This window comes from Equus przewalskii, chromosome 3 (assembly GCF_037783145.1).
Source record: "Equus przewalskii isolate Varuska chromosome 3, EquPr2, whole genome shotgun sequence".
Taxonomy (NCBI): Eukaryota; Metazoa; Chordata; class Mammalia; order Perissodactyla; family Equidae; genus Equus; species Equus przewalskii.
In genome coordinates this window covers 75,033,512-75,060,711 of record NC_091833.1, presented here as the reverse complement: position 1 = coordinate 75,060,711, position 27,200 = coordinate 75,033,512, and the positions used below count along the sequence as shown (strand labels likewise).

General features: G+C 35.9%; 1 long non-coding RNA gene across 4 annotated transcripts in view; it reads left to right on the top strand.

Moving 5' to 3' along the window:
• Positions 1–27,200, top strand: part of LOC103553798 (uncharacterized) — a 168,299-nt gene that overhangs the window by 63,531 nt on the left and 77,568 nt on the right. For 2 of the 4 annotated variants that reach the window (XR_011538190.1, XR_011538188.1), the window contains exons 3-5: positions 171–223; positions 5,403–5,471; positions 8,592–8,704. This is a non-coding gene — a long non-coding RNA (uncharacterized lncRNA). The remainder of the gene's footprint in view (positions 1–170; positions 224–5,402; positions 5,472–8,591; positions 8,705–27,200) is intronic. The other 2 variants (XR_011538191.1, XR_011538189.1) reach the window with 1 other exon arrangement.

Here is a 27,200-nt window from a genome sequence, read left to right as displayed (position 1 = left end):
GACTTTGTGGGGAGAAAGCTGGTGTGGTATTAAGATATAAATTGAGTAGTCAACTGTAATAATGGCAATTAATATAACTTGTTATGTGAATCTCATGGCTCCAAAGATTCTGGGAATTAAAAAAAAAGAAAACACTTATGATAGATCTATTGGTTTTCTCCTTACCTTAGGAAACAGACATTCATCATAAACCTACGGAAAGTGCATGTTAGTTAAAGCAACGGTAAGTCAGATTGTTTATCCCAAGCCTAGTTGTCATCAGAGATGATGTCAAGTGGGAAAGTATTATGGGCAACACTTGTGATAGTTTCCCTTTTGTGTGGCATCTTCTGTGTATCCTGATAGGGGAAAACTTTAGCAGTAACAGAGGCCTACACCCTGGCACCTGTGGAGTATGATATTTCAGGAACTTCTAAGCAATAATTTGGACAGGGTTGGAAATATCTGGGGCAATAATCTGGGTGGAAAAGTAGTAATGGAAGCAGGGATTCAATCTGCCGTAAGTAAAGAGAGATGCAAGCTCCAGTAGTGCTGGATTAACCAGGCACTTCCAGTAACAATAGTGTTGGTAACAACTATGGCCGTCAACTGCTCATTATTTCACAAGAATTTTCCCAAAGATGGAGGAAGTATTTTATTCTTACAGAATTCACATATTAATATATCATTCTGTTTTGACTTATGAAAGAGGAAGGAGCTTGATAACTGAAAAAACCTGTTGATCTAACAAAATTTAAAATTAGCTATATTTCTGCACAACAATCTTACTTTTTATTTTTGTTAAATTAAAAGGAAAAAATTCTCTGTTGTAAGTAGACTAGTTAAGTTGTTATGTAATATTGTTCTTTATATTATCTGCCATATGTTTATAGGACAAAAATTGTACTACTAAGTTCACAGGATAAATGTATAAGTATCTTCATTATTACATAAATCATTATGTAATAACTAATAATCACATATTGTGACAGCTAATTTTATGTGTCAACTGGATCACAGGATGACCAGGTGTCTGGTTAAACATGATTTCTGGGTATGTCTGTGAAGGTGTTTCCAGAAGATATTAGCATTATAATTGGTAGACTGAGTAAAGGAGAATGCCCTCCCCAGTGTGGGTGGGCTTCATCCAATCCATTGAGGGCCTGAATAGACAAAAATGTAGACGAAGGAAGGATTCTCTCTCTCTCTCTCAATCTTTCTCTCTCTCTCAATCTTTCTCTCTCTCTCTACCTGATTGTTGAGCTGCGACATTGATTTTCACTTGCCCTTGGTATTGCTAGTTCTCAGGCTTTCAGACTCCGACTGGAACCTCTCTGGCTCTCAAGCCTTCTAACTATATGACTGGCCTTCCTGGGTCTCCAGCTTGCAGACCACAGATCATGGGACTTCTCAGCCTCCATAATCAAGTAAACCAATATCTTAGAGCAAGTCTCTTTACATATATCCTTTAGTTCTGTTTCACTGGAGAACTCTGACTAATATAATTCTCATCAATTATTACAAAGTAAACATGAACAGATAAAAATTATCATAATTATAAGTAGTTATAGATTATCAGCTAATTGTTTTGGCTAGGCATTTGTGAGTGAGTGTTCTATTGTTGTGGAAATTTTGTCAGTACAAAAATTACCTATTTTTAAAATTTGATGAGTTTATCATGTTCATATTATTTTATATAGTTACACATTTTAAAATAATTTCTAACCTATTGTATATTATTTTCCCCACATGTCACGGTAAAAGGATAAGTTTTAGAAAACAAAATGGAAAGCCATCATAGAAATTAATGAAAAAATCTTTTGTATCCTTGGATACATTTTTGGAGAAAATAGAACGATACAAAAAGGAGAAGATTTCAGAGCTATTAGTTTCAGTGTAGCGTAGCACTAATATGTCACTGGTGGAGGAGGATGTGAATTTAGTTTCTACATCCATTTCAACCATAAATTATGAATTTCAAGAAAAACTGGGATAAAATGTATATAAAGAATCTGTTAAATCACATATATTTTCTGAAGATCCAGATACTTGATGATGTAATTTGAATATTAAACAATGGGAAATTTGTAAATTGCCAAATGACAAAACAGACTTCAGAAGCATCAGTGAGTTCTTCCAAATCACTAAAAATATACTAGATCCATGTTACTTTATTGCAAACCAAAGGATTCTATATACTTTTTCTATTTTGTATTTAGATGGGGATGGAAAATATTCAAACAAAGGGAGAAAACGTAGGCATCATTTATTAGATAGTTTTGGCAAACATGAAGAAGTGAAAACAGTGTTAAGTACTCAAAATTGAAATCTGATAAAGGAAGCTTTCTAAACAGAGAGTGAGTGAGCATAAGAACGTTGGCCATGTCTCCTCAAACAAATTATAGACACTATTTAGTTTTTGCCAAGGCGGTGACTAGTATTCAGAGGACAATCCAAGAAGCCCTGTGATATATCAGGGGATTTTCTTCTGTTGCAGAAAGTGTATCACAATGAACATTTTGAGTTTTTAAATCTGGTAAAAGACATAATCATAGAATGGTCATATTCTTAGAAGAGTACTTAGAGAAAAAAAAACAAATCTAGACATAAAAAATAATTTCAGGTGCCAAAGATAAAATGATACTGCACAAACGCTTGGAAAAAAGAATGGATAGAAGACATTCAAAATGTTAAAGATGTTTTACATTTCTTGTTCTGTGCATTATCTAAATCTGATGGTAAACAATGAGGTCAAATTCTTTCTTGATTCTGATACGTTTTAAAAACTTTTCAGTGTGAACAAATGTTGAAGTATACTAAAAATACATTTACCTGCATAAATTTGCAGCCATTGTCAAAACAGCAAAGGGAAATCGAATTGACACCTTCAAGCCACAAAATACTCATTAAAGGATACTATTTTAATGTTCTTTTAGAAATTGTTGATGAATTAATAAAGATCTAGATTCTGTAATGAAAAACAAAGATAGACTTTTAAAAGTATACTTTAAAAATTTCTTTAGTCTGTACTAATGATATTTTAATCAAAATTAATGTTATAGGCAAAATGATGCATGAACAAAAGGCAATGTAAGAGGGCCCGAAGAGGACTTTTCATTAAACAGCTTATGAAATTCTTTGAAGAAAGGAAATTGTTGATATTTATGAAATATTAATGCAAAATAAAGTACAGACTATCATTATTGACACAGATTCAAAACACACCAGAAAAAGAATAATGACTCATTTTGAGTGTTAACCTCACAATCAGCATATCTATGACTCAAACATAATCTCAAAATCAATTTTTTCCATGTCAAATGCAATTTCTTCCTTATGGAAGGTTTATTACGTTGAAAGAATTAGATTTTATATGTTTAAAGTGGCATAATATTTACCAAAGAAATTGACAGATGAGCATAATAAGAAATGTGCTATTGATGAGACATTTATTTTTGAAGAACTAAAGTGCTTAAATTTTATAAAACCTAGTACAGCTTCCATTATGGTTTTGCAATACATTTGGACATAAATTTGCTAGACACCTTTTAAAATATGCTTGTAGCTCTTGTTCTATATTAACTTAGCTGGTAAAGAAATTAGTTCCTCATAAAATATATTAAAAATTACTTAAATTCCACCCTGTCACATGACTCAAATTCAGCCATCATTTTTTTAAATAAGAAACAAATATTAGAGCAAGTACACATGGAAATTGTAATACAAACTTTCATTTCCATGAAAACAGGAGCATAACTCTTTTACAACATGTTATTATATCCTGGTGACCTTTGTGGAAATTAATAAAAGCAACTTTAACTAAATTGGAGTCAGGAAGGCCTGTAGGGGGAGCTCTCATGCCCTATCAAACATTGTCAATTACACCAAACAGGAAGAGACATATGCTTGCATCTTGGACAGGAAGTAAAAGTACTTTACTACTGAAGGAAGATTTCTCTCCCCACCCTGCAATAGCCCAGCAATGAGAAACGCCACAGTTCAGCCGATGAGAAGCCTTTGCTACCCTGAACTGTTATTTTTCCCCAATGGACTTTCCTTTAGAACAGTCTCTCCCTACTCTCCCTTTTTCTCTATGAAAGCGGCTCCCCTCCTTTGTTTTCATAGGATTTGCCTATGGTTTGCCATAGCATGCACATCTTGAATTGCAAATCTTTTGGCTATTTCCAAATAAACTCGTTTTGAGGATAAAATAACAGGTGAATTTGCTTTCTGATACTGTAAATTTCTAACAATTGTAATGAAAAATTCACATTTGTTATATTATTTTCAAACTTTGGTTTTTGAATTTGTGCAGAATGGCTTTATGTTTCTTATCACTGTTACTATTAAAAATTTTAAAAATATAGCTTTAACTCCTTTTTTTAACTTGAGGAAGGTGTGGGGTTTTTTTTTCTGATTTATCCAAAGCCTGTCTCTCCCAATATACCCTTTTATATTTCAAGAGCTTTGTCTGGGGGATTCAAATCATAAAATTTTATTTTAAGTCACAGTCAGAATAGAAGATATGATTTAAGGAAAGTCCCCGCTAGACAAAGAAAGTGCTGTGCTTTGTAAGTGGGGCCAGAAGGAGGGTGATTATGGTGAGAATTTTGCCTGAGATGGCCATGGAAATAAGGAGGGGCATGGGAGTTTCCTTGAAGCAGGAAAAACAGCATGGATAGAATATTTGATTTTTAAAATTTCCTGTAAATTTCTCAAACAACAACAACAAAAACAACAAAAAAGGTATAAAACTTTGGTAGCCCAAAATACTGTTGTAAAACTGAGATAGACTAAGATAGTTTTAGTGCCAAGTTCAAGGTCTCATCGCACTGACTCCCTTCTCACTATTGAGTGGATATGGAGAATCTGATTAGAGACTAGATCAGTTTCTGGTAAAAACACAAATTACATATGTTAGCCGTCTAAGTTGTAGAGTGAAACTTTAAACTCCTGCTACTCTAACATTTATTTAACTCCTATTATGCTTTAAAAATGCTCTAAGCTTTTTATATCTATTCAATTAATGTTCATAAAAACTTATGAAGTAGCTTTAAAGAGATTAAGCAAATACCCAAATCATAATTATTTGCCCAACCAAACATTTGTGCTCTACACACTTTATACTACTTCTTGATAACAAAAATTTATTTTATAATTATTTCCTGAGAAAGGAAAACCGGTGGGGGATGAAGAGGGAGAAAAGAGAGAGGTCCTGGCAGAGAAAGGAAGGAAGGAAAGAAGGAGGGAGGGATGGAAGGAAGGAAGGAAAGAAGGGCGTAAGGAGGGAGGCAAGGAAGGAAAGAAAGAAGGAGGGGAGGGAGCGAAGGAAGGAAATGAGTCCACGGCTTAGATTTAGAGACATAAATATTCATGAAAAAGATGTGAAGAAATTAAAACTTCTCAAATTACTGTTTACTCAGAAAAAGCAAATGATGTCTGGAAAGGAAGAGAAAGGAGAAAACATCCAAAAAGGATAAAGAGATTTTAAGGTAATGATTAGATTTCAACAGTGAATTTTTATATTTCTTTTGTTCTATGATTTGATTCTATTCTGTGAGAGAACTTGCAGAAGGAACATTATAGAGTAGCTTTTAAGAATTGTAAAGACTAAGATAAATGCCAGAAAAGGAGATTGGAAACTGTAATTCCAATTTCCACCATGGCGATATGAGTCTAGAGGAAATGGCATTATCACATGGACTTGTAATTGATTGATGGGGGGTCCAAACAGTGAGGATGGATAGCTTGAATTCAAACTGGAGGGAGAATTTTAACGCAAAAACAATGAATTTGTCTCTCAACACTGACAATGGCCTACATTTTATAGCAGTGACTTACACGGAGAGAGATGGGGCATGTTTGAATTTGCAAATTACACAAAACTGAGAGGGACGGTAAAATGTTGCATGGTCAAAACTTGAGCCAAATTGATGTCAATATATTGCTGTGATAAATTAAATATAAAAAGATAGATTATAAACCTTATTTTGCATTTTATTTAAAAAAAAAACCCACAAAACTTCCCAAGTACAAAATGAGGGATACGAGACTTAGACCAGCGGGCTTTCAGACAAGCTGAAGCTCAATATGAATTGTTATTGTCATGTGGCTGTTGGTCAATCTACTTTGAGCCTATGCTTTATTAAAAAGAGGCACATAATATCAAAACCATGACTAGTTATGTACACCATTCTTTCAAAGAGGCAGAGGAAAACAAACAAATGGTAGAGTTGGAGAAAGTGACCAGTCCAGGGTCAGAGAGCATTGCAAACCCCTAAGAGGCCAGGCTTCATTCAGACTGCTTTCTATAGATAAAAGCCTGTGTGGTGAAAAGCCAACATACTTATTCAGTAGGAGCTCTAGTTCTGTGGAAATAGTGGGTAGAAATTGCAGAGCAGCTGGTTTTTTACTTAATTTAAGGCAACACAATCACAATTGCCTAATGAGCTGCTTCAGGAGGCAGTACATTTCCCATCACCAGAGGTCTTCAAAAGAAGTTTGATGACCAGTTGAGGGAACATATTTAATATTGTTCATTGCTTTGTCACCTGTTCCCAAAATAGCACTTGACACTCATTAGCCACTGACAAATATTTCTTGAATGAAAGATTGAATAGAAAAAAGTTACTTATAACTGATATTTTTGGAACCCTTATTATTGGTCAGGCACAGCTAACTTTCCAAAACATGATAGGAAAGGACAGTTGTTATTTTCATTTTGTAGCTCAGAGAATTGAAGCTAACGAAGGGAAAGTTGCCCAAGTCACCCAGGAAGTGAGTGGAGGAGGCAGGATTCTAAGGGTGGTACACCAATCTCCCAAGTCTGCTTCAAGTTTAGAACGTGGTGGGCCAGATAACCTGTAAGATTCCTTCACGAAACACTCTCTGATATACCCTGTTATTGATTAAACAAGGAGGTCATTAGACTGAGGTGGTTCTAGTACCTTAGATGCCTTTGTAAGCAAACCAAAACCTAAGCCTGTAAATGCCTCAAGGTTAAGAAATCAAAACCTAAGGAAAACCAATCACAAACAGCCACCTAGACTTTTCCAAATAAGGCAAATGCTTTAGCTATAGCCAGTCAAATAATCTCCTTGCTTTACTTCTTGTCTCTATAAAAGTCTCGTCCCAACTCCTGTCTGGGAAGCGCTCCCACCATTTCCAGTTTGGGGTTGCCTGATTGGAATCAATTTTTGCTCAAATAAAGTTTTAAAATTTTTAGTATACTTTAATTTATCTTTTAACAATGCCAATAGGAAGGGCTTGAATTTCCCAGCTATTACTAGGTTAACCAATTTGTTTACTATATTTGTTAACATTAAAATGGAGGGGTAGGGATCCTGTATATGAGACAATTACATATTTGTTATGGATATTTTAATTAATTAGCAAGAGAAAAGCAGAGGAGTGCAGTCAGGCAGACTAGTTCAATGTGTGAGTTTGAGTAGCTGGCGGCCAGGGTAGCTCTGAGGCTTTATTATGGTTTGGATGCCTGGAAGTGTGTGGAGAGAGTGGAAGGTGGAGCCAACGACAGATTGCACTATTTTGCAAGCATGCCTGGTTTAAACTGCTGGCTATATATATATATATATTTTTTTATAGGGTTTAGAGAAATTATCATGCTCGATCCTTTTTTTTTAAATTGAAGTAACATTGGTTTATAACACTGTATATATTTCAGGTGTACATCATTATACTTCCATTTCTGTGTAGATTATATCATGTTCGCCACACAAAGACCAATTACCATCCATCAGCATACACACGTGCCCAGTCAACCCTTTTGCCCTTCTCCCTCCCTCCTTCCTCTCTGGTAACCACTAATCCAATCTCTATATCTGTGTGTCTGTTTGTTTGTTGTTCTTGTTTTTATCTTCTATTTATGAGTGAGATCATATGGCATTTGACTTTCTCCCTCTAACTTATTTTGCTTAGCATACTACCCTAAAGGTCCATTCATGTTGTCTCAAATGGCAAGATTTCATTTTTTTATGGTTAACTAGTATTCCATTGTATATGCATACCAGATCTTCTTTATCCATTTTTCCCTTATGGGCACTTAGGTTGTTTCCAAGTCTTGGCTATTGTGAATAATGCCGCTATGAACATAGGGGTGCATGTATCTTTACACATGTGTGTTTTCATGTTCTTTGGATAAATACCCAGAAGTAGGATAGCTGGATCACATGGTAGTTCTATTCTTAATTTCTTGAGGAATCTCCATATTGTTTTCCAGAGTGATTGCACCAGTTTGCGTTTCCACCACTGCTGGTTATATTTTAAGAATTAATGCAGAGTATGAGCTCTTTGAGGCAAGGTTTAATACCTTACTAATATTTACATTCTCTGAGCCTTGCACAGTGACTTTCAGTCTTGCACAAAAGATGTGGTCAGGACAGGACAAATATGTGGTGAATACCATTGTCCTTGGGGCAACTGGAATGGTGCAAATATTAATTTGTAACTCTTACAATTAACAAGCCCTTACTTGTTATGGTAACCCTAAAATTTACTAGTAGCTTATCTTTAACATTTACCTCAAATTTTGTTCTGGAGAGTATTACATGACCTACTTGCATAACTACCTTTGTTTGTTTGTTGTTTTTTAGATTACTTATCGCTCTGTTTCCCTTTCATAACACCACTGTGACAGACTGCAATGATCTGCTTCATTATCTGCATGCTCCTACTCCCCCTAGACTCTGACCTCTTTGAGAGTGTGGTAAGTATGCTACTCATCTAAGGTTATCCTCTATGTTTAGCAAAGTGCTTAGCAAATAATTAATTCTGTCAAAGCAAAAATTGCACTTAATGAAGTTGAACAGGCAAGAAAGACTTTATTTTTAGCTTTTGCAATAGAGGAGAGAGGCCAAAACTCAGTCTGAGCTTAACTCTGCTGAAACAAAGGGTGGGAGAGTTTTTAAGAGCTGGGTGGAGGGTAAACCTTCTCCCATCTTCATGAGAAGAGGTAGTTTTACAGCTTGGAGCAAGATGCCTGACTAAATTAGGCTCCTACACTCCCACAGAACCTGGGAAATAAGGATGCTATCTTCCTTGATGATTGTATTTCAAATGGATGCCTCCTGGGTTCTTAAGAAAGATATTCCTTACTGCTCAGCCATAAAAATGACAAAATCATCCCATTTGCAGCAACACGGATGGACCTTGAGGGTGTTATGCTAAGCGAAATAGCCAGAGAACGGCAAACAGCAGTATGATTTCATTCACGTGAAAGATAAACAAACACATAGACAAAGAGAACAGATTAGTGGTTACCAGGGGAAGAGGGTTGGGGGGTTGGCACAAGGGGTGAAGGGGTGCATTTACATGATGACTGACAAAAAATAATGTACAAGTGAAATTTCACAATGTTATAAACTATTATGACCTCAAAAAAAAAGAAAGACATTCCTGGGTTGTAAAAGTGACGAGAGGCTTTTAAAAGTATTTACACCTCAAAGAATTAGAGAAAGAATTTATAATTAATTGTAAGTTTTCTAAAGTAAATTCTCTAAGTAAATGTAGTTCAAGGGCCTAGAGTCAGGAAGAATCTTGTCTAAAGTTTAGTCAAGCTGAAGTCATCTTGGTCAGTGCTCAATAAAAGTTTGTTGAATGAATGCACAAACAAATAAATAAAGTTTATTCCTTTGAGTCATAATTTTAAATGTGTCAGCTTATTGAAAAAGTAACAATGAAAATAACTAAAGCAAATTAAAGTAATATTTAAAAGCCGCCTTCTATCTCTGTTGCTCCTTTGATACTCCATTGTGCAGAAAATGCCACACTCCCCAAATATACTACATGTTGAAGATACATAACATTTTAAAAAATTAAAAGAGACTCCAAAATCATTTCAACTGGCAGCATCTTTTATAAGTCATTTCCTGTGGTGGAGCAAACAGTGATATATTAAATGACTTTTTAAAAAAGTAAAATCATTTTTTCAGAAGCTCTTGTATTTTCATCATGTTTTTTTATTCTCAAATCAAAAATATTAAAGCAGAGTCTGCAACATTATGTGTAAACTTTCTCTGCGGTGGCTGTGGCTATAAACTAGAAATAATGATGCTTTCTCTTCCTACCTTGATGGGTTGTTTATCAGGAGCAAATAAAAATGTGAAAGCACCTTAGAACTGTAAAAATAATTGTAGAAATGCAAGGAATTATTAAAATGAATAATGAGCATATAAAGTCAATTACGAAGGTATTTTTATTTTCTTTAACAATAATATCTAAAAATGTAATGTGATATGGAGACTCAGACTATCTCCTAGGACATGGAAGATGATATCTGGTAACCATTACTTTAGAATAATTGGGAAGTCTGAGTTAGTGATATGTTTAAATATTGGATGTTTAACAATCAATATAATTGACAGTGTTTCAAATATGCTGATTAATAGTCTCCCAAAACATGATGATTTCCAGAAGAATAAGTATTAGGGAGATAGCAACAAATGCTTGTTAAAATTACAGACTTTATTTGGATGCGGGTAGTCTATGTTCAAATGCCAGGTCTCCTACATTCCAGGTCTATAATCTTGAACAAGTTATATGAACTCTCTAAGCCTCTGGCTTGTCATCTGTGAAACAGGAAAAACATCCACCTCTTATAGATGCTGCGAGGATCAAACGGAATGGAGTATAAGGCATTTAGCACAGAGATTATCATAGGGAGTTCTCACAAATATCAGAATATACACAGGCACATACACACAAACACACACATCCATAATTTGCCATAACACACGTGTATACCCAATCCTAATCTGTAGAGATTGACTCTTGGTTACATGTCATTGGAACTTCCAGTGGTCTTCAAACAGTTCATCTTTTCATTCAAATGGTAATTTTTTCCCTGTAATCTTTGTCACACAATAATTTGACATGTAAATCTTTTCTGTTTCTGCAGAAATTTTCTGTTAGTGCAGAAATTTTAGCAAGACCCATATAAATATATCATTAATTTTAAATTGCTCTTGAGATAAAGACATTTTACCAAACAATATTTGGAAAATGTATTGGAGGTACTCTCGTTCAGAAGCAAGAATACTGAATTGGAGGTTTTGAGACCCAAGTTTTTCATTTATCATCTGTCTTTGTGAAAGTCATTTATTTTCTAGAATCCCAGTTTACTGATCTGTAAACACTTAGATAATTCAAACTACCTGAAAGTATTATTATAAAGATAAAGAAGATAGTACATATAAAAATACTTCATAAACATTAAGAACTTGTGTAGGCCATCCCATAGGAAAAGAATGGAACCTCATCTAAAATTTGGTTTGGATGTCAAAACTGATGTTGTCACACACCTATCAAGAGAGTATGAAAAGATTTATGACTCACATAATGAGATTTTCTGGGGAGAGCAAGGCAGGTCTCCTAGGCTGGTCAAAAATGGCTTGAGAAAGCAGGGAGGGGAGATTGGCTTGGGGTTCTTAGGAGATTAGAGAGTGGAGCTGGAATGAGGGTCTCATGGTGCCAAATGTAGGAGTGCCTGGGATTGTTTCTTAGCAGCTTGTCCCGATGTGGGACAGAAGTGCAAGGAGGGGGCTAGGGCTTAAAAAACTGTCAGCAACCAAACGTCCAAAATAGAGTCAAACTTTATTACACTACAAATAATGGATTTTATTATTAAACTGTCAATGCCAGCATCTTGGTGTTGGGTGCTACCCAACAGTCACTTTCTTTCCTCTTCTTTGTTGACACAACTGACCTTCCACAAGAGAGGCTGGAAACGAGACCCATTCAGTAGGATACGAGAGGAAGTCTGCTAGAGGGCCACTGGGAATGATTTTGCTCTCTAATAAAAAGAGATACATGGGAGCCAAATGCTTCATTTCTTTATTATCAGGATATTTTGTGATTCAAATTCATAATGGAATAAATTAATACATTTTAGGGTTATTCAGGAGCATTTCAGCATGAATCCAAAATATCCCATGTGTTCCAAAAAGTTTAAACTGTGCAACTTAAGATAAAGATAAATGGAGGCAAATATGATATTTTTTTGTGCTATCAACTCACTTTAATAAGTGGTTACCTCCTGGTAATCAATAGGCCTAATTGTTAGTAATGAAGTACTTTGATTAATAAAAAAAATGTAGTGCAATCCTAGCCACTAAGTAAACATAATTTGTGGACTATATATAAAATTTCAAATTATGGAAACTGCGCGTGAAGAATTCTTGGCTGCAATTTAGATACACTTATTTAAAGTGTGACTCCCTTCTTTAAGAGTAAGCATTTTAAAAGGGGTTATGGTAGACAGAATAAAATAGTTCCATACAGGTGCCATCCCAAAGATCAGAACCTGTGAACAAATTACATTACATGGCAAAAGGGACTTTGCAGTCAATGAGGGAAAGAGTTTTAGGTGGGATGTCTTGCATTCTTCAAATGCTATCAAAAAGTTAGCTCTCTGATCTTCATACTCATAATTTTAACCCTGAAGCCATGGGCAAACATAAGTGATGTAACTGACTTAATGGTTTTTTCTCCCCACCAGTCTTATTGAGGTGGCATCATGGAGCTATAACTTCTGAGTATCTTACAGCTTTGCAACCAGATATCTAAAATCTCTAGACCCTATTGCTGCAGTTATAGCTTATTAACAATGGAGCATTGCATTCTCCCATCTTCTCCCTGAAATCTGAAATCCTCCATCCAAATACAACAGCATGCATTCTCATGGAATTATTTTAATGTATTGAGGAGAAAAGTATTATTTGCCTTTTCAGTTAAATCCCAGGAAAGTAAAGAATTGTAGATCCTTCTTTGTTCTTAAATCCTAACATCAGCTCTTATTTATTTTTTAATGTTAGTTATTGGAAATATGCAGACAATGAATAAAAAGTTTTAACTAAGCTTTTTTTTAACTTTAAAATTTTCAAGTATCCTTTCTATTTCAGAATTCTCTTTTTTTTCTCCTGCCTTCCCTATCATAACATTTTCTATGTGACATTCGAGGGAGGAACGTTGAAAGCTGAAGTACTGTTTTACTTATTGGTAGACGTAGCTTCCACTGGGTATCCTCTGACAACAGCATTATGTAATGCTAAGAAAAATGATAATGCATCATCATATACCTTAAGGTCATATTTCTGGTTTCTCCATCCAATCACCTTACTATAGTCACTAACCAGAGACTATAAGGAAACACGTCAAATAAGTCAAGAAATTCAATTTCTTTCCTCTTCTTTTTCTTAATTCTCCATTTGTTAAGTTTCATGGCAATATTTCTGCATTAAGTGTTTGGAAAATTGTATATTTTTTCTCATATGAATAAATAGAAAGTGAGGCTGGCTTGGTTTTTCCTGAGGAAAGGTCCCTATCTCAGAGTCCCTTTCTAAGCATGTATCTATCATTCTACAGTTATATGAGCAGCCATGAATAGCTGAAATATGATCATATTAAATTTGTTTCTTAGGTACACAGTTTTTTTCTGGTAAATTGCAATTTTGAAACCATATCTGTAAGTTACTGTATCTGTCTTAGAATACCGTAAAACCTGACATCTTGCTTCATCATTTTGGGTTAATTAGTCCTTGCCTTATAACCTTTATCATTAACAATGAGATGAAGAAATCAGCAACTAATTTTTCCTACAAAAACCATAAATCTTACATGCTTAGTTTTCTCAGATATATTTGAAGAGAATTTATGCCCAAATTACAAACTTGGCAAGACCAGGTTATGTCAAAAAAATATTTGTAAAGGGAAACTTTCCAGTATTTTACTACTGAGTGGTAACTCCACCCTCCTTGTGAACATTAAACTCTTATTACTTATTAATTGCCATGTCTCCTGTGTACCAACCAAAGTGTCAGGACTATAGCGGAATCTTTAAATTCAGAAGATGCTACATACGTTTAGAAGTCACATTTCCTAGTCTTCACTTCTAGGAAGATTTTTATGTTTTGATTTCATTGTGTACTGTAAGAAACTGTTTTTGGCATATCTGGATAATATACACCAATGCAGGTGGTAGGAAATGATTCCAGGCAGCTCATTATTCATAGCATATTTAAATTGTGTAGTTGGCATAAGATTAGCATATTGCTATATAGCATTTGGTTTAAGAGATTAGCAAAAATCTGGATAAAGAAAGACCTTCTATAACAATCGAATAGCCTTGTTGTATGCCCAGGAATAAAAATTGATTACAAAGACAGAATATATAATTTGAAAAAGAACATTCTCACTGTACTAATCCAATAAATCAATACAGTTACATTCCACTGTAGTACATACTCATTTCTCTCAGAGCAGGATTAGTCATTTTACATGTCTATCGGACTAGAATACCACTAATTAAAGGGTATGTTATACATATTTAAAAGCAAAGAGCAGGTGTTCAATATATGATGGAGGAATTAAATTGAATAATGTAGGAGAAGAGACAATTTGGCAGAAGTTGAAAAAAGTAGACGAAAGCCAATTTGTGGTACTCACCATTGGTGTTTTAAGTGCGAAAGAACATTGGAAGAAATCGTAGGTTGTTTCTCTGAATACCAAGCCCCTCACTTACTGGTAAGTCTCCTCTCTGGAAACTTTAGGGATACTAAATTCAGATGCACTGGGCATGTATTTTCTGTCAAGCATCTCTGTGGGGAAGTGGCCTCTCACTCATTCTTGGTCTTTGTGGTTAATGTGGTGTTGATCCCACCTCCTAGGTTGAGGTATGAGAACATCCTGCGCAAGGCCTGTGCAATTGCAGCACCTCCGTGATGGGTTCAGGAGCACACGGCTCAAGCAGAATTGATAAGAATCCCACTCAGAGGATGTTGTGAGAACTATTGGAAAATAACATCCTTTTCTTTCCTGGAGTTTTTAACTGCCCCAAAATTTAAGCCTAGAGCGACCAGTGATCATCAGTGCCATCTCACTGGAAAAGTTTAGCTCAGAAATAAGCCAACACAGGAAGAAAGCAGAGAAGAGTGATGGAAAAAGATGCCCTGATGACTTCTTTAGATCACCCACTGAATTCAGCAACCCCTGTAGCCAGCTGTGCTCCCTGAACTTTAGATTTATGACATTTTCAAATATAAGAAACCTGAACAATGTTATAAATATGAAATGAGGCTGTGCTTTCCAAATAACAGACCCTGTAATGTTCCAAACATAGATTGAATGGCAATAAGAGTTTCCCTCCGAAGGCTGCAATGTTGGCATCTTTTATATACATAAGCAGAGTAGCTGGTTAAACTCCTGTCTATTTTAGATAGAAATTCAGACCATGTGCCTTTCAAGGCTGCTATTGTAGGTCGCTAAAATTGTGAGTGTGACTGGATGGAACAGACATCACCCATAGGTGTTGGTCTTAGAGCTACAGGCCATAATTCCATAAAACCTTGGGTTATTTCCCTTTGTGGGGGGAGTGATTGTACTTTTAGCTGAAGTTGGAATAGTAGAGTTATGTTGAAACTGGAACTTTGAAAGTGTTTAGGAAGAGAAGTGTGCACATCATAGTCAATCACAGTTTGGGCTGTAGCAGATGCATTGACCACTCAGTGCATAACTGTGAAGCTACCATTCTGCCATTCTCAACCCATGCGGCTCAAAGTCACCTGACTCATCCTGTGAGTTCCGAGCAAAGCATGTGGCACAGATACTACTATCAGGGAAACATGGAGATTACTTCAAGGATGGGTATATCAACCAAACCAGACCGATCAGTGCCCATCTCAAAGCGTTTGCGGTAACTATGAGGGAATAAGAACACTATCTTTTTTCAAGTATTGTCAGCTAAGCTTCTACTGACTACTTTTGCCAACATGTGGAGAAAGCGTATTTGAAAATGAAACCCAAATAAGAAATTAGAGATGATGAATGGAGAGAAAATGATGGGTGAAAGAGAGAGGGAGGAAGGAAAGAAGGAGGAAAGGAAAAAAGGAAAGAGAAGAAATCTGACAGTATTCTTGGATCCAGCCTTTATTGAAGCTAGATATACTTCTGATATTCTCAATAATATGAGACAATAAAGTCTCATTTTGGCTTAATCAAATTTAAGTTGTAATTCTGTTATTTGCAACCAAAAGAGTATTTAAGTTATAGAGATCACATTTTAAGAGATAAATTATTAAGTAGATAAAAGAAATGTCAAAAGGTTCAACTTCTGAACCTCAAGTGTCTTACCCATATGAAAACCCCTTAGGTCTTAATCCACAGCTGATATAATACTATAACTTCCTACGCAATTCCAAAAAATTTGACTTTTTGAGTTTTCAGCTTTAAGTAGATAAAACCCGGCTAATTTGTCATAGGGCAATTGCTATAGGTAAGCATGTTGATGACAGTATGTTATAACTGACCACATGATAATTAAAAAGAAGAGGCAAATCTATGAAAAGTTTGCCCAAATACTAAAAATAATCCAAAGCTATATGAGGACAATTAAAACATGGATAAAGTCCTGGAAATAGTGTCTATTATAATGATTATAGTAATTATTATTATGACTGCTGTAGGTACTTGGTTAATTTTATTGTTGCTTCATTTAGTTTTTATAGCCATTCTGTGAGGTAGGTATAATTATGCTCCCTATTCTCCAAATCAGAAGCTGACTCTCATAGAGGTGGCCTTAACCACCATATATTGCTGCTGAATTAATTAGAGTAAGATAGGTGAAGCTGCAGTAACAAATACATCTCAATGTTTCTGTGGCTTAACCTTGTAAGTTTGTTTCTGGCTTAACAGTTTTGAGCTGGTAGTGAGGTCTACAGAGTACCTCTCCTCCACCTAGTTATTTAGTCACAGGCTGAGGCAGTCTCTACCATCTTCAATGCAGGACTCTGAACATCCCAGGAAAATGGAGAGATCATGGAGGAGCCCATGAGCAAAGAATTTATGGGCCAGATCTTGAAGTGGCACATATCATTTCCACTAGTATTTCATTCGATGGAATTTACTCACTGCAAGGGAAGCTGGTACATGTTGTCTAGCTGTGGGCTCAAAAAAAAAATGAATCATTTTCAGTGGATTGCTTGTGGTATCTGCCACAGTTGCCTTCCTTGTTTACTTTTAAAATTGTAGTTAATATAGTGTTAATAAAATTATAGAGAAAGATAGATTGGAGAGAGAAAGAAGAAAACAATCATAAAAATAAAAATTCCCTTTTAAGGGGCTGGCCTGATGGCGCAGTGGTTAAGTTCTCTCACTCTGCTTCAGCAGTCCTGGGTTTGCGGGTTCGGATCCCGGACGTGGACCTACACACTGCTCATCAAGCTGTGCTGTGATGGCAACCCATATACAAAATCCCTTTTAAGAAGCTCACTAGAAACTAGAACAAGATTCTGGATGGAGAATTGTCAAAAGTAAAGCTACAGTAAAACTGAAAATTCCCCAAAGAAAAATTAAGTTGCTTCTGTTTTTACCTTACCTAGGGGATCAATAAAGTTTTAGAAAGGACATGAGATTTGGGATCAAAGAGAACTGGGCTTAAATTCTTGCTCAAATATTAACTAGCCATTTGATATTGGCTAGTTGCCTACCCTCTCTGATGGATTCCATTCTTTGATGGAAAATAGGGATAATACACAACAAATAGAATTCTTGTAAAGACTGGAGTTCATATAAATAAAAGGTCACTATGTGTTATTTGCTGCTCTTAATATCATTGTGACCAGAAAAAAATGGAGTAATTAGCTCATGTTAATAGTATTTCACTATTACTATTTAAAATGTTCAGTTATGAATTTTATGTCCCTTGAGTGCAAGATTGACCCTGAGCTTGGGTTTGGAGGAGGGAGGAATGGTGGTAAACACGTAGTTTCAGAGGGAAAAGCAGAAGACTGTAGGGGCAGAGACCTAAGTGGTTCGGGGATGGGTTTTATCCTTTAAAGCTACATAAAATTTACATGACAGTCCTTTAAATTTCTGTGGTGGCCCAGACTATTTGTTGTGATTTTGCATTCACTGGGCTAAGTGGCTTCTAATCATGGTTTCTTCACTCTCTCTGAAGCCAATCTCATGTAGGGTTTATAGGAACATTTATTTATTTGCCCATCAGGATTTCAGCAAGAGTAAATACTCTGAGAAAATAAGCTAATTAAAAGAAAACAAACCATCACCATCTCCCTGACAACAATAAAAAATAAACTTAACTATGGAATTCAGCTTCCCTTGATGATTTAGTTTACTTTTTCTAATTCTTGCTGGTCACCTTGGCTTTGGTATCTGAACTACTAAATTGTGAAATATTGAAGTAAGGTACTTTGAGGTATAAATCTTCATAGTCACTTCATTTCCAGCTAGAGCGTACTGCCTAATACCAAGCAGACATTGGATGGATGGGTGGGTATGTTATTCAATGTTTAATGAACTCAGCCTGTATCTCAGAACATTTGAGGCTAGAAAATGCAAACACAGTATGTGGTTAATTGGTTGCTTTTAAAAATAATGTAATTGTTATTTTCATTTTTATCTTTCAGCCACATTAAACTCCTTTGCCTACAAAGTGTTCTCTCTTACTTTCTAGTTGTTTATCGTTCATTCATCCACTTAGCTTAGAATACTTCTCTTCTCCCCACACTCTTTTCTCTTCAACGACTCTTATTTGTCTTTCAAGTCTCAGAGTATAGGTTTCTCTTTCTGGAAAATCCTCTCTTACCCCCGATTCAGGAGAAGCATTTCTCTTTTTTGATTTGATAGAGCTGGGTAGTTCCTTTACTAAACTTAAGGCTACCCACACTGTATTTGCATATGTGTCTCTTCTAGTATCAAATTCAGTAAAGAAATCAACAACCAAAAATAAAAAAAGGAAATCCATTCTTTACTCAGTCTTTCTCAAAGAATGTCAACTCCAAATGTAACGAAAGTAATCATCCTTAAAATTGTTTTCCATAGGGGATGCCCACAAAATTTCTCTTCAAGCCCGATTTTTCCTTCCTCACCCAAAATACTTCCCCAAGTCCAGGCCGAAGTACTCTTATCCTTTCATGTCTCCTGTCACCTTCCTGGACCTATGGTTTCCTTTTCTTCTTTCTTCAATAAATCTTCCAGTGCAGGGCTCCACTCAGAGTGGCATGCAGATTTGTGCTGATCCCAGAAACATGCTGCCAACAGCAAGGAGAAAAGTGCAGAAATTGAGAGGAAACATTTAGAACCTTTTATAGCATATCAATAGAGTTTTTTGTTTGATGACTCTAGTAACAAAAAATGGGCTTGATTTTTAATTTCATTTTATATGGTTTTATTTTTATTTAAAAAAATATTGGTCTGTGATGAATTAGGCAGAAAAAGCTGGCTCTTTGAGAAACTTTGTTCTGGTTTCTTCTTGGCATTGATATTCAATAGATTTAACTACCTGTAGAGTACATACACCATCTAATCAGAATGGAGGCCAGCCAAAATCGGTAATTTTGGCCTTCCTGAAGTACTTGTCTGAATATCAGCCCTGCCTCTCCTTCTAGAGGTCTCCCTTTCCTGATTTCTTCAACCCTATAAAACAGCTCAGAAACAAAGCAAGCAAACCTCAATAGGGTGGGGATGCCAGAAGCCAAAGTTATAGTCCTCTTTCACAGCCTGTCAAGTCTAGAGAGGGTGACAGGCAGAAGAAATAGAGTGAGAGGCTGGGTTTTGCCAAATATTTATAATTTATCATCTTTTCTTCTATATTCATTACAAAATATACATTTATTCTAGAAGAAAAGGATTGATGACGTGATATACATTTATATATGTTAGTCTCTTTCATTACAGACTTGAAATTTCTGTTTTATAAGAGACAATAGCAGATACCTACCCAAAGCGAAAGGTGTTAGGAGAAATAATACAGGAAGGTAGATGAGAACCTGTGTTTAATAAGGACTTCATCAGACTTCTTATTTTGTGCTTCTTTATTTAGAAAGATTTTGAATAAGGCCACAGAACTCAAAGTGGTTAACCAGAAGGAAACTTCTATTTAAGTTAGTTTACTTTTCATTTATCTATTATTATCCCAGGTCATTTGATTGTATCTGGCTTTATAATAAAAATTCCACAAGCACTCCTGCTATTGCTGTACTTTTAATCCAACTATGCTATATAGTCTACTTTAAAGCAATTCCTTTAATGCTTTATTGAGCTGTTAAATTCTTAGATGGCAGTTTTTCTAAAAATAATGTTTATAACATAAACTTTCTTGAGCGATATATATTTATAAGGCTGTTTGCATCCCATTATGTAAATGGCTTCAGGTTGGCTTTCTGCCCCCTACTTTGTTTTTTAAAGGCGTTTCCTTGTGACCTACATACTTAGCTTCCTTAAGGCTTTTATTATACAGGAAATACTTTGCATTGTTTAGGAAGGCGTCTGAAAATATCATGGTTAGCGACCTTCCTTGTAGCATCAGTAACTTCTCTCGTCCTTTCGCTCACATCATCCTTGGATTTCAAATGTTGGGTCATACTCATTGCCTGTGATAAATTGATCATTTTATGAGATAAGTGGGCTGTATAAACTATTCTCCATTCATATACACTGCCTACGTCTCTCTCTTTTTTGGAAAATCCATTCATATCTACCCCTTCAATTATCTTCACTATTCATTCAGATAGCTCTCAAATCACTTTCTTCAGCCCCAAGCATTCTTCTGTTGACAATCTGAATTTTCAAAAGCCTAGTGAATATCTGGCCTATATCTGGGATCCTTAAACACAATACATTTGAAATGAAATGGAATTTCTCTACCCACTCTCATTCTCATCCTTGATGCAATAATCTACTCTTTTTTTATGGTCATTATTTTTGTTAGTGGTGACATCAATCTCCCAGTTGCTCAGGATACAATAACTTATCCTTCTCCCTTTCTCTTTTATCCGATTAGTCACCAGATCTTGATTCTACCTCAAAAATATCTTTTGTCTCTTTTCCCATCTCTTTCCTTTACCCTTCTATTCCTTTTGGCCTGCACTGTCATTCAATTTTACTCTCCATTCTACCACTAGGATTTTCTCCCTAAATCACAGGTGGTACGTAGGGACCTTTCCTCATCTCAGAAGTCTTCTAGTTTTCTACTACTTGCAGAATAAATTCAAAGTCTTTAGCATGGAGTTAAAGGTTTTTCAAGATACGTGGCTTAATATGAATCAAAACCTCAATGAATTCAGTATATTCCACATATTCAGGACTTGCCATTTCATATGTCTCTATCTTTTAGAATTTTTTCTTTCCAATCCTTTTCTTTACTTGTCATTGTTCTCTTAAACTTTCAAGGCTTACCTGAAATGCCTCCTTATTTCTTGTATACAAGAGGCTCATTCCTGTGAAATCCTAGAGAAATTAGTTTGGATCTCTACTTTACTTTGGTTTTATTATGAATATAGTGCAGTTTATCACAGATTCATTTAACTTAATCATCTATGTGTGTGCTCAGAATTTCAATAGTACTGTTGAATCCACCTCTACCTGCCATTTTCTCAAAGAAAGCATGAATTGAGTGTTGTGGATTTTAAGTTTCCCGGATAGGTCTCACTTCCCACAGGCATTTGATAGGAGTATCTTGCTGATATGGTCCTAGTTTTGGAGGATGTAGCATTTTTTTGCGTACTTCAGCAATGTCTCAAAATGCTAGGCCAATGATAAAGGAGTACTTCTTAATAGGTCATTCTTTCTCTGACTGTGCTGGACTAATTTAGAGATGTATGTTCATTTCCAGTATGGCGTTTTCCTAGTGAGACTTTTGATTTTTGAATTAGAAGCAAATCTGCAAACTGTTACGTTTTAAACGTTTAGTTTTAGGATTTTGAACTTCCTAAGGGGTCATATATATCATTTCCCTTTTAGCATATATCACAGTGTTCTACTCATAGTGTTTGATGCATGCTCTTTAAACTGAATTTATTTGGACATTGTCTAAGCAGCATGGGCCTCATAGAGACATCAAGTATTTTCGGGCAATATTAACATTCTTTTATTTTGCTGTTTTTGTTGTAGGGTGGGCATTCTATGTCTCCTCTCCTTTAATACTTCCTGGTCACCCTACAGGAAGCCCTTATCATTGCTTTTGGAATTACTTGAATGAGTAAGAATCTTAACTTCTTCCTCTAGTAAATAAAAGTGCTGGGCCAAGGGCCAGCCCACAGGCGTAGTTGTTAAGTTTGCTTGCTCCACTTTGGCTGCCTGGGGTTTGCTGGTTCGGATCCTGGACATGGACCTACACATGGCACATCAAGTCATCCTGTGGTGGCATCGCACATGGAAGAACTAGAAGGACATATGACTAGGATATACAACTATGTACTGGGGCTTTGGGGAGAAAAAGAAGAAGATTGGCAACAGATGTTAGCTCAGGGCCAATCTTCCATACAATATAAATAAATAAATAAATAAGGAGAAATGCTGGGCTGATCTGATTGAATTTGCTTGAAATTCAAGGAGAATAAAGTTCACCTCAGGTCTCCAAAGAGTCAGAAAACAGTGCCAAGCGGCTCACAAATGTGAACTTGTCTCATGTGGATTCAAACTTATGTGTCTTTCAGGCATACTTTAGTGTTTTTAGTCTTATAGAAGAAAAGAATGGTTTAATGTACTTACATGAATATATGTATATATATATGTTACATTATCACATCTCAGTTATAGTAAATTCTCCTTGTCTATGATATTGTGACATTTTAATGACTTTGCAGGAAAGGGTGACACAGAGTCTTCTGCAGGTTGTAACATTTTAATTTTACACTTTGGAGGTTTCATCTTTTGATGGAATCCCTTTTATAACCTGACTAATGTAAGGTTATGTGGTCTCTCATTACCAGTCTTTGATCCTCTCTCAGCAGAGCAAGGCTAACGTCATCATCATCATTAAGCTCTGGAAGAATTTCATGCTGGGCTTTTAGATAATCACAATATTTTTCATTTTATGAAGAGCATGAAAGAAGTTTCTATTTCTTATTATTTCTTATATTGAGTGTTTGGGGTGGAGGCACACAGGAGCAGTAAGATAAGTATCCTGAGACAGCAATCCTAACTATGCTTCTGAATTGATTGTTCTTCCGGTTGTGTGTCCCATGTGTGTTCTGGATGAGCCTCTGCCTGGAAATGACGCTTTGAATCTGGGAACCAGGTTAGATGTTTATCCAAATTGTCATGTTTCAACTAGATTTTTGAACTTCATCATGAATAACCAAATACAGTAACTGCCAAAAACCTAGGCTGAAACTGGAAGCTTATAGATTTCAGCATTTGGCCTGCTGTCCTGCCTAATATCTTCTACCACCATTCACGTTCCAGTTAAGCTATTGAGACTATATTACAGTTTTATTATATTAAGGCTATCTTTGGGTTGTTTTTGGTAGAGCTTTTTTCATAATTGGAGTATGATAAATATTATGTGAAATTATTTCAGGTATGCAAGTTATATCTGCTGTGCTTATATCAATGTCAAAGGAATATTATTAGTATCTGGACTGCTCTGGAATGACAGTGGAATCTGAATAATTAATTATCTGCTGAAGGTCAGCTTGACCACTTCCACAAACATTTAGGAAGGCACATTATGTTTCAGTCATAAAGTACTTAACTGTAGCTTTGATTGTTTATTTCTCACCACTATTACATGAGATCAGTAAGAATTATCTTTGTTACTCTGATTCTATTATTAGAGGAATTGAAACATATGGAATCTGCGGTTAAACCAGTTACCCAAAGTTACAACCAAGGTCACAGATAAAGTAGAAATTCTGAGATTGCTTTCTAAGCCCTTGTGTGTTGTTTCATTGCTCAATCAAAGGAGGTAGATTACTTCTTAGATGTGGCATGTTTGCAATTCTTCAACTTGCAGCAAAATAATATCTTATATTTATATAGTAACTTCAAATTTAATCTCATCCAGGCATTCAGCAAATATTTCTTTAGTGCCTCCCATGTGAACTGCATTATGAAGGATTGTGGACATGACAATGTCACATTTTCTGTCCTCAAGGAGCTTCGTATACACAAATCATCTTAACATAAGACATAGAGGAGAGAAAGACACATAATAACTCTTGAAAGGAAGAATTGGACCAAAGATCAAAGGGCAGAAGTTGATTTCCCTTTCAAGAATCTCTTAAATCTTTTCTTGCCATCTGAAGTTCAGATGTAGGCTTATGGCTGGGGTCTGTAGCCACCTGAATGGCAATGATTTGGCATACTTTCAAATTGATAATTTTTAAATATTTGCTTAGCATTTGTTCAATTGAGTGGATAAGAAAAATTAATTTCCCATTTACTAAAAGTATCAATCTTTTTTAGTTTCAAAAAAAGCAATTTATAATGTGCCAAGTTGAATGAATCTTGGTTCACAGTCCCAGAAATGAGTTTTAATGTTCTAAATTTTCAAATCTTCTCTTTAATTTCTGCTTTTGAACCCTTGGTTACTACAGACCGATGAAAAAAAAACGATGAATGAATCTTTTATAAAATTTGGGCTTTCGACTTCCCTGAAGAAATATCCCCTACATTCAGAATTCATAAATTCAGAATTCTCAAATCTCAATGTTTCTCTCTCTCTAATTTCTGCCATTAACATTTTTCTGTATCAAGAAATCTTATTCCCTGGAAGAAGAAAAACCATAGGGTGAAAGCAAATGCCATGAATAAAATCTCAAAATATTATTCTAGATATATGTATACCCAACTAAAATGACTTTTCCTAATTTCAGTCTTTATTATTTTCACTTGTCAGATATACAGAAAATGAAATAGCTATTGGCTTCATTTTTAATTTTTTTTTCTGTTCCTTTCTATAGGTTTTGGTTTGTTTTCCATATTCTTTGGTAATTTCCCTAAATATCACAATTTCTTTAGAAAGCATATCAAAGGGCTCAATTTAGATAATAAAATGAATCTTTCAATTTGTTCTATACACCCACTGGTTTTATAATTACAGCATCCCACCATTTGAACATCTGAACTAGAAAGAAAAAGACTGGATGGAGATAAGGGTCACTGAAAATTGTTCCACTGTAATTCAGAAGGAGAATGATCAACGTGCATTTTACCATTTTGTTAACTATATTATAAATCTTTTCTACTTAACTGGTATCATATTTTCAATTCTGTCCAGTGATTATTTTCTTTTAGCACCTTTTTATGTTGGTACCTCAGGCATTTGCTTGACTGGTCCATCCTGTAATCTGACAGTTTGCTGCACCCTCGTATCTTGCTTGGACCACTGTAATAGCCATCTAATTAGTCTCCTGCCTCTGTTCTTGTCTTATTCCGGTCATTCAGCCACAGGGTAGCTAGAGGTATGTGTCTGAAATATAAATCCAAGCATGTTATCCCTTGCTTAAAACCCTTCAATGACTTGAAGTCATTGAAGAAATCATAGAAGAATCTATGACAGTGAGCTGTATAAGCTACCTGCTTAAATTGCCCTGGAATGTCTTTAACAGTGCAGTGTACTGGGCTCTGCTTCACAAATACTGATTGAGAATTTCTGGTGGGACTGGGAAATCTCTGGTAGGGTTTGGCAATTTTCATTTGCATTTGAACAAGAATGCGGGGAAATTCCCATGCCCAGCAAAGTTTAAGGATAACGAGTTTAAAGACAGTAAAAAAAGAAAAGTCATTAAATATGATTGCCTTGCATATCCTTCTACTATTATTATGGACTCTCTGCTCAAGCCATTCTTGGTTACTTATATTTTCCTATTTCTTTTATGCCTTCATGATTTTGCACAGGCTATTCTTTCTTTCTTGAATGCCCATTCTTATCTTTTTAACTGGCTAAATCCTACTTGTTCTGTAACAGGCAATTGGATCAATTCTTTATCTATGAAGCCTTCCCTGCTCTCTCACCTCCCACAGATAACCATTCTCACCCTTCTAGGTGCTTCTATCACACTCAATAAATACTACCATCACGGTGAGAAAGAGTTCAAGTCAAAGTTACTGGGCAGCTGTGAGTATTGTGGCCAAAGATAGGGTGTGAACCAATGCATCTGACTCTAACTGTGAGGGTGGTAATTATATTTTATGTGTTTTTGATATTAGCATTCACTACAAGGTTGTCGTATAAAGGCATTTAGTAATTTTTTGGTATAATATATTAAAAAAATAAATACGTAATGGGAAATGTGATAGGACTTTTTCTGTTTCTTAAAATTTACCAATTCAAGTCAGGCCAAAGCTAAAGAAAAAATCACTAAATGCATCCCATTCTGAAGATAGCTACCAAAAATTGATGCTGCATTTCTTCTCCCAGACCTTACTAAGTGCTATATATAGGACTTGATCCTCCTCTTACCACTTACCGCCTCAAGCTTACTTCCTGTCCAATGTATCTAAGACGTTTAGGGAGGCAAGAGACAAAGGAAATGTTATCACAGTCATTGGCCTCATGGGAAGTGAATTGTGGATGGTGAGAAGCTTTTCCACCATAAGGATGAAAGGTGGGCACGCTGCCACCATTTCAAATGATGGAGACACTTTAAGAGAATCACTCACATACTTGTACTACAATAAAAGAGACTGGTGATTTTCCCTCATTTGAATATATACCTAGGCCGTGGATTTCTCGCTGCCCCTCTGCCTTTCTGAGCAAGGGAAAAGAATTGGATAGAGGGCACAGGGCAGGGTGGGGTGGGTGTGAAGCAGTCTGCGTGCTCACTGGTATGGCGAAGATGCATGAATTTCCTCTGTGTCAAGTGCAAAGTGGGGAAGGTAACTGGTTTTTAGCATCCTTGTGGGAACCAACTCAGGAAGACTGATGGTCAAAGAAGGTGCCTTTACATGAGGTGGACAACTGGGAGTGGAAGCTGAGAAGATCAGGGTGCAAGAGGATGAGCTTGAACTCCCATATCCAGGAACTGTGGAGTCGGGGGGATGCTGTGAGACAGAAGCGCCTCATGAGAAAGGCACACCTGGCAGGCAGAGGCCATCAGTTAACGTTGTCCAGAAAAACAGCAACAGCTACTACAGACAGACTTTAAGCTATACCCAGGTTAGTACACTGATGTTCACCATTTTCCCTTCATTTCTCTTTATCCTTTTTATTAGATGACTTCCTAGAAGAGGGAAGAAAGGAAAGGACTGAAAAAGAAGATGTGTCCTTTCCAATTAATGTTCCTAAAGCCGCAATTATAGTCAACAATGTGGAAGACCAAAGCTTTAAATAGACTAATAGGTGAAATTTTAAGCTGGGTTGGATTGACTATGTAGTCAACAACCCCATGAAAGCTGTAGAAGCTTCCTAAGATGGTCATTAAAGAATCTGCTTCCCACTGGGGAGCAGAAATTCAACAGAACTT